Below are 6,432 nucleotides of genomic sequence, written 5' to 3'. Positions count from 1 at the left end.
TCTCTGTGTAGCCCTGGCTGTCCTGGACCTCACTCTGTAGACCAGGCTGGCCTTGAACTCAGAAATCTGCCTGCCTCTGCCTCCCAAGTGCTGGGATTAAAGGCGTGCGCCACCACGCCCGGCGTGTATGACTTCTGTATGCAAGCATATACGTACATGCTTGGTACCCAAGGAGGCCAGAGGAAGGGGTTGAGTCCTCTGGGACTGGGATTACAGGCAGTTGTGAACTGCCACATGGCACTAGGAATCAAACCCCAGTCCTCTGAAAAAAGCAATACGAGCTTTTAACAATGGAGTCATCTCTCCTTATTGTTTTACTCTGACTATTTATGTGAGTGTATGCCGTGGTATGCACACAGATAACCATGAAGAGTTGAGTTTTCCCTTTCACTGTGTGCTCCAGGAATGGAACTCAGGTTTTCCGGTTTGGTGACAAGGGCCCTGACCCTCGGAATCATCTCTCAACTTAGAGCTGACCTAGATACAAGCGTTTATAGCACAGAAATCAGAAGTGAAGCAAATCAGGGCCCCTCCACCCTGATCCCAGGCAGACATTTCGGTCCTTTCTTTCCTTCATAGATGTGAGCTGAGCAGTGGAGGACTGTGTGCCAGACGGGAGAGGTTTGGCTGTGAGTGAGACAGCTATAAACTCTAGCTACAAACATAGTTCTCCATGACAGAAACAAAGTCCAGATAAAGGCAGATCAGTGAGGGCAGCTGCTCTAGCCGTGGCCTCACTATCCTCAGCGCCTGGCAGAATAGAATCTGCGTGGATCAAGACTGTGGGAAAACTGCTAATGTAGGTCAAAGTCCACTAAGACCGGATAACCTCTGCACAACATTGGAGATTCCCTTCATTGGCAGGATTTTTCCCTCTCTGACCTTGTCTGGGGGAATTCTGAGCTCTCACACATACCTCTACCTGAGGAATGTCAAGTAGCCTCAGTTAGATTACAGAGCACTTTTCTTTCTCCTGATAAACCTGTTCAGCTAGCACCTGAGATTCTTGAATTGCTTCTTCAAGCCAATGAGGCGTTCCTGACTCCCTAAGCTCCCAGCCCATGAACTTTGCTATTCTGAGTGTTCCTACCCCAAGTCCTCCAAAACCTTATAAGCCTTGAATCATCCCAGGTAAAGTTGATCTGCCTCGTTATAGCTGGTTCCGGTGTGGTCATTCACAGTTCATACTCGCATGGCTTCCTACCCCCACTCTTCTCGGCTCCCACTGCCTTCTTGAATTGAATCGGTTGACGATCCAGGAGAATAGGAAGGCCCACACAAGATGGCAGCTTGAGCTCCACCCTCCTGCTAGTAGGTGGGACATACTCTTCTTAGGAATTCAAATCCTTTTTTTTGTTTGTTTGGTTTTTGGTTTTTCAAGAAAGGGTTTCTCTGTGTAGCCCTGGCTGTCTTGGAACTCACTCTGTAGGTCAGGCTGGCCTTGAACTCAGAAATCCACCTGCCTCTGCCTCCCAAGTGCTGAGATTAAAGGCATGTGCCACCACTGCCCGACCACATTCCTCTTAGGATCACTGACAGAAGAAAGTCATGGCTGTGCATATTTCAAAGGGAGTGAAATGAAGTCCTGAGTCCCATCTGGCTTCAAGTGGAGGCCTAGAGAGGATTGAATTGCAGTTGGCTGTGTGTCCTGGGGAAACTGGGAAGAGGAGGGTGGAGCCTGGGGTGGCCTAGGCAGCTGGCCACCCCACCCAGGAAGGAGCAGTACTCGGAAACCTGTAGGAGAGGGAAAGGCAAGTTGGGATGCCAGGAAGGAAGGGAGTTTGTACTATGAAGGGTCTGACTGGAATCGAGACAGGAATACAGACAAATGAGGTTAAGTAAACAAGGTGGAGGTCCGGCTCTCTCTGAGGATCTTGGAAAGCAGACAAAAGAATCTTTTATCTCTTGCCATTTGGCTGCTCCAGGCAGTGAACTTTTCTGTAGGGAGACAAATCAGAGGCATTTTAGAATTTTAATCTGACACACGTGTGTGCTGAACCTGAAGGAGTGGGGAAGAGACAGAAGAAGTAGCCAGAGAAGGACGTTGTCTCCATGAGCTGGCTGGAAGGAGGAGAAAGAAGCAAAGAGATGAGATGCAGGAAGCAGTTGCTAGGAAACGCATTGGGATAGATGGTTGGTTTCATGATGAACTTCAAGTTATGGGCCTCGAGGGGTAGGCTTGAGGAGAAAGAAAAAGGAACATGGCTTGGTAGGTGTTTGAGACTGGGTTACCAGGAAGTACAGTCACGGGCAGGGACTTGTGTTCAAGGGATTTACTGGAGGTCACACTCAGGAGTTAGAGACCAAGAATAAACAGCCTAGCTGGTGCACACTCAGGGGTTAGGTTCACCTTAGTGCAAGGGCCATGTGTGTGTGTGTGTGTGTGTGTGTACACTCGCATGCACATACACATGCACACGCAATTACAAGAGGCATTGCCTAAGGTCTGTTGGGAGCGTATCCCAGAGAGGCTGCTAAGAAGGGGCAGCCGAGTGCACCAGCTGGAAACAGGATCTTGGCCCAAATGTCAGCTGAGCAGAGCATCCATACTGAGTGTGTTGGAGCGGAGGCTGTAAGGAAATAAATAACTGGCAACCTGGAGCCAGCGAGAACTTGGAGGCCCAAGGTTGGCCACACCTGAAGAAAGGGATTAGACACTCAGACTTGAGGACAGTGGCACACAGGTGACATTATGAACAAGCTTGGAGCTCTTAGAGGGTCACCGATGGACAGAGGGATGACAATTGGCATGCCTGGAGGGAAGGTGGATGGGAGAAGACGTTGGTAAGGGGAAGCTCCTTGAGAGGTAAGTGGCCCTTTGTTAGGACCGGAAGTTAAAGGGAAAAGGTTGAAGGGCAATGAGTAGGACAAAAGGTCGACTTGTTTTTGTTCCGAGTTGTTGGCCTTTGAGAGAAGTCATGGCTGACTGGTTGAGAAGCCGCAGTGAGCTCATATTCCAGGTCACATCCCGTGGCCTGACATTCTGACAAACACGAACCTTAGGGCACTTTATTTCCTGCTCTTTTTTGGTACCGGGACTGAACCCTGGGTCTCATACATGCTTTTGTGTTGAGCTATAGTCAGTCTCTTAAAAACATTTTTTAAATGTTTTTCTATTTCTATTTTAGGTGTATGAATATTTACCTGCAGATGTGCACTCTCCACATGTGGTGCCTGGAAAGGCCAGAAAAGGGCATCAGATTCCCTGTAACTGAGTCCAACATGTCGGGTCTAGAACTGAACCCAGATCCTCTGCAAGAGCAGCAAGCCCTCTTAACTGCTGGGCTATCTCTCCAGCCCATTTGTTAAAAATTTGAGACTAGGTCTCGCTAAGCTGCCCAGGCTTGTCTTGAACTCACTCTGTAGCCCAGGCAGGCTTTGAACTTGTCTCCCTTACCTACACCTACCAAATAGCTTGAGTTACAATCCTGTCACTAGGGAGTCCTCAGCTAAGATTCACAGATTGCTCAACTGACCTAAAATTACTTTATGGCACCCAGCAAACCAGCCTGTCTCAGTGGCTTCAGGCAGGCTTTGCCATGTTCACGGATCCTTCAGGCAAGGCACTAGAACAGAACAAAACAGCGGGGACAGGCTTGTCTCTGCAACCAGTGACTGGAATCGCCCACAGCCTCCTCCACCCTAGTATTGGGTACAGGGTGCTGGCTATTGCTATGGGGGCCTCAGGTCTCCCAGAGTAGTAACTGATCTCAACTAAGACTGGAAACTGAGAGAAATATGTTGAAGCACAAGGAATGTGGAGAAAGCTTTGAGGTGTTTCTGTCAGCTCAGGTATTGCTGGCCTTAAAAGAACACTGTCACAACAGAAATGGGTCTAGTTTGTTTTGCTTCATGTTTCTCTTGCACACTGCTGGCTGGCTGGTTGCTAAGAGACGAGGCATAATCTTTGCACCCTCAGTACTAGGGATCAAACCCAGACCTCATGGCGACTGTGCAAACACTTTACCACTGAGCTACACTTCAGAACCCTGTTATACTTACTTTACGATACCACTTTAAAAATATTTATTTTATTTTTTTAAATAATGCTTATGTGAGTATGTCTGTGTTTCAGTATGTGAATGTGTGAGTCTAGGTGCCCAAAGACACTGGGTAGAGGGTTGGATCTTGGATCCCCTGGGGCTGGAGTTACAGATGGCTGTGAACTGCCCAGTGTAGGTACTTGGAACAAGTTGATCTTCTCAGCAAGAACATGTGCTGTCTACTGCCGAGCCATCTCTCTAGCCTCATTGTTTTTTTAAAAATGAAAAGCAGAGAAAGGAGATTTATTGATTTGCTTGATGCATACATTAGGGGGTGGAACAAATAAAGGAGTCCAGCAGTACCCTGCCTCTCTTCCCGTGACACCCCACCTCTTTTTGAGATGGAATTTCATATTGAGGCAGGGTCTCATATATCCCAGACTGGCCTTGAGCTTGCTAAATAACCAAGAATAACTTGAACAACTTGTTTGTTTGAGAGATGAGGTCCTTCTCTGTATGCCCTGGCTGTCCTAGAACTTGCTATGTAGAACAGACTGGCCTTGAACTCTCAAGAGTTTAAGGCTCTGGTTCCTGAGTGCTGCCATTAAAGGTGTGTGTCTGACAGCAATGTTTTTCTTTTTGAACATTGGTTCTGTCCTTTTATTGTGGTTCAGAATCAGTCAGGGAGGGGTTCCTTACTCTTTGAATCAGGCTGACTTTCTTTCTCATCTATTATTATTATTATTATTATTATTATTATTATTCAGTTCACTATACATCAGGCTGGCCTCAAACTCACAGATAGCCTCCTGTTTCTGCTTCTCCCTTTGCCTCCTCCAGGGTGCTATGCCTGTCCCTTTAACAACCTCCTCCTCCTCCTCTTCCTCCTTCTTCTTCTTCCTCTTCTTCTTCTTCTTCTTCTTCTTCTTCTTCTTCTTCTTCTTCTTCTTCTTCTTCTTCTTCTTTTCAGCTTTTTATTACATTGATTTGCTTACTGTTACATGTGAATGTCAATGTGTAGTGGAGGTCAGAGAGGGATTGTATCCAACTCAAGCCTTCAGGCTCAGTGACCAGTGCCTTTACCCACCAAACCATCTTTCTGGCCTGATAACACCACCTTTTATATAATTGGATCACTTTCCTCACACCCCATTGGTCAGAATGGGCTCCCACAGTGGGTGGAGTGTCAGTCACATGCCAAGGAGAGCATGTAGCAGGGGGTCATCTCTGGAAAATGCAGTAGCCTCCCCCTACCTTAGGACACATTCCATGACTTCCAGTGTATGTCTAAAACTGGTTCCCAATCCACCATAAGCTACATTTTTTTTATTATATGTATGTATCTGTGATAAAATTTAATTCATAGCCGGGCGTGGTGGCGCACGCCTTTAATCCCAGCACTCGGGAGGCAGAGGCAGGCGGATTTCTGAGTTCGAGGCCAGCCTGGTCTACAAAGTGAGTTCCAGGACAGCCAGGGCTACACAGAGAAACCCTGTCTCGAAAAACCAAAAGAAAAAAAAAATTAATTCATAAATTAGGCCCAGTCACAGATTCACAGTAAGTGTAATAAATAGTATAATCATAGTAATACTGTACTGGAAAACTGTAATGCGGTCTTTTGAAATATCTCACTGGGTAGCATAGCATGCATCCTGGTTTCTGTGGTGACGTGATAAGTCGAGGTGCTTGACGTAGGCATTGAGATGTAGTACTGGGTACCACTGGCCTTTCGAACATGCGTCAGGAGGCTCCTCTGCCCAAGGGCATCGTGGATCACGGGGCCATGACGATGCAGGGTGAGTAGTGTATACAGGATGGATACACTGGACAGAGGGATGATTCACATCCTGGGAGGGGCTGAGTAGGACAGCACTAGATTTCATCACACAGCTTGAAACAGCAGAACTTAGGAATTGTTTATCTCTGTAATTTTCCGTGTATTATCTGCAGGGGTAACAGAAGCTAGCAAAAGCAAAGCATGGGCAGAGGATTACCTAGATAGTTGTGGAAGGAAGGATCCTCTTTGGCCCAGCATCTTCTTTGCACATATACTGTGTCATTTGATCTAAACCTGCTATCGGGAGGATTACAGTTAAAATAACTGAGACTCAGAAGGGAAAGTAGTTCAGCTCAGATTCAGGTCCCAGGGTTCATCTGTGTCAGGCTCCCTGGGTTACTAGGTGCATGCTAATCTTCCTAACAAAACACTGCCTTCAATATGCTCTTTCCTTCCCACACAGGGCCACCACAGGGTAGAGGGGAGTCCCTGGGACCCCTCTTGACTGGTCTTGCATTTTAGAGGTATGGTGACTTAGTTTACTTGTGTAAAATATTTTATTATTATTTTATGTGCATGGGTGTCTCGACTCTGTGTCTGTCTGGGTGCCATGTGGTTGCCTGGTGCCAGCAGAAGTCAGAAGAAGGCGTCGAATCTCTTATAACTCCAGTT

Source organism: Mus caroli, chromosome 17 (genome assembly GCF_900094665.2).
Source record: "Mus caroli chromosome 17, CAROLI_EIJ_v1.1, whole genome shotgun sequence".
In the NCBI taxonomy this organism is placed as follows: Eukaryota; Metazoa; Chordata; class Mammalia; order Rodentia; family Muridae; genus Mus; species Mus caroli.
Note: the sequence above shows the minus strand (reverse complement) of the source record.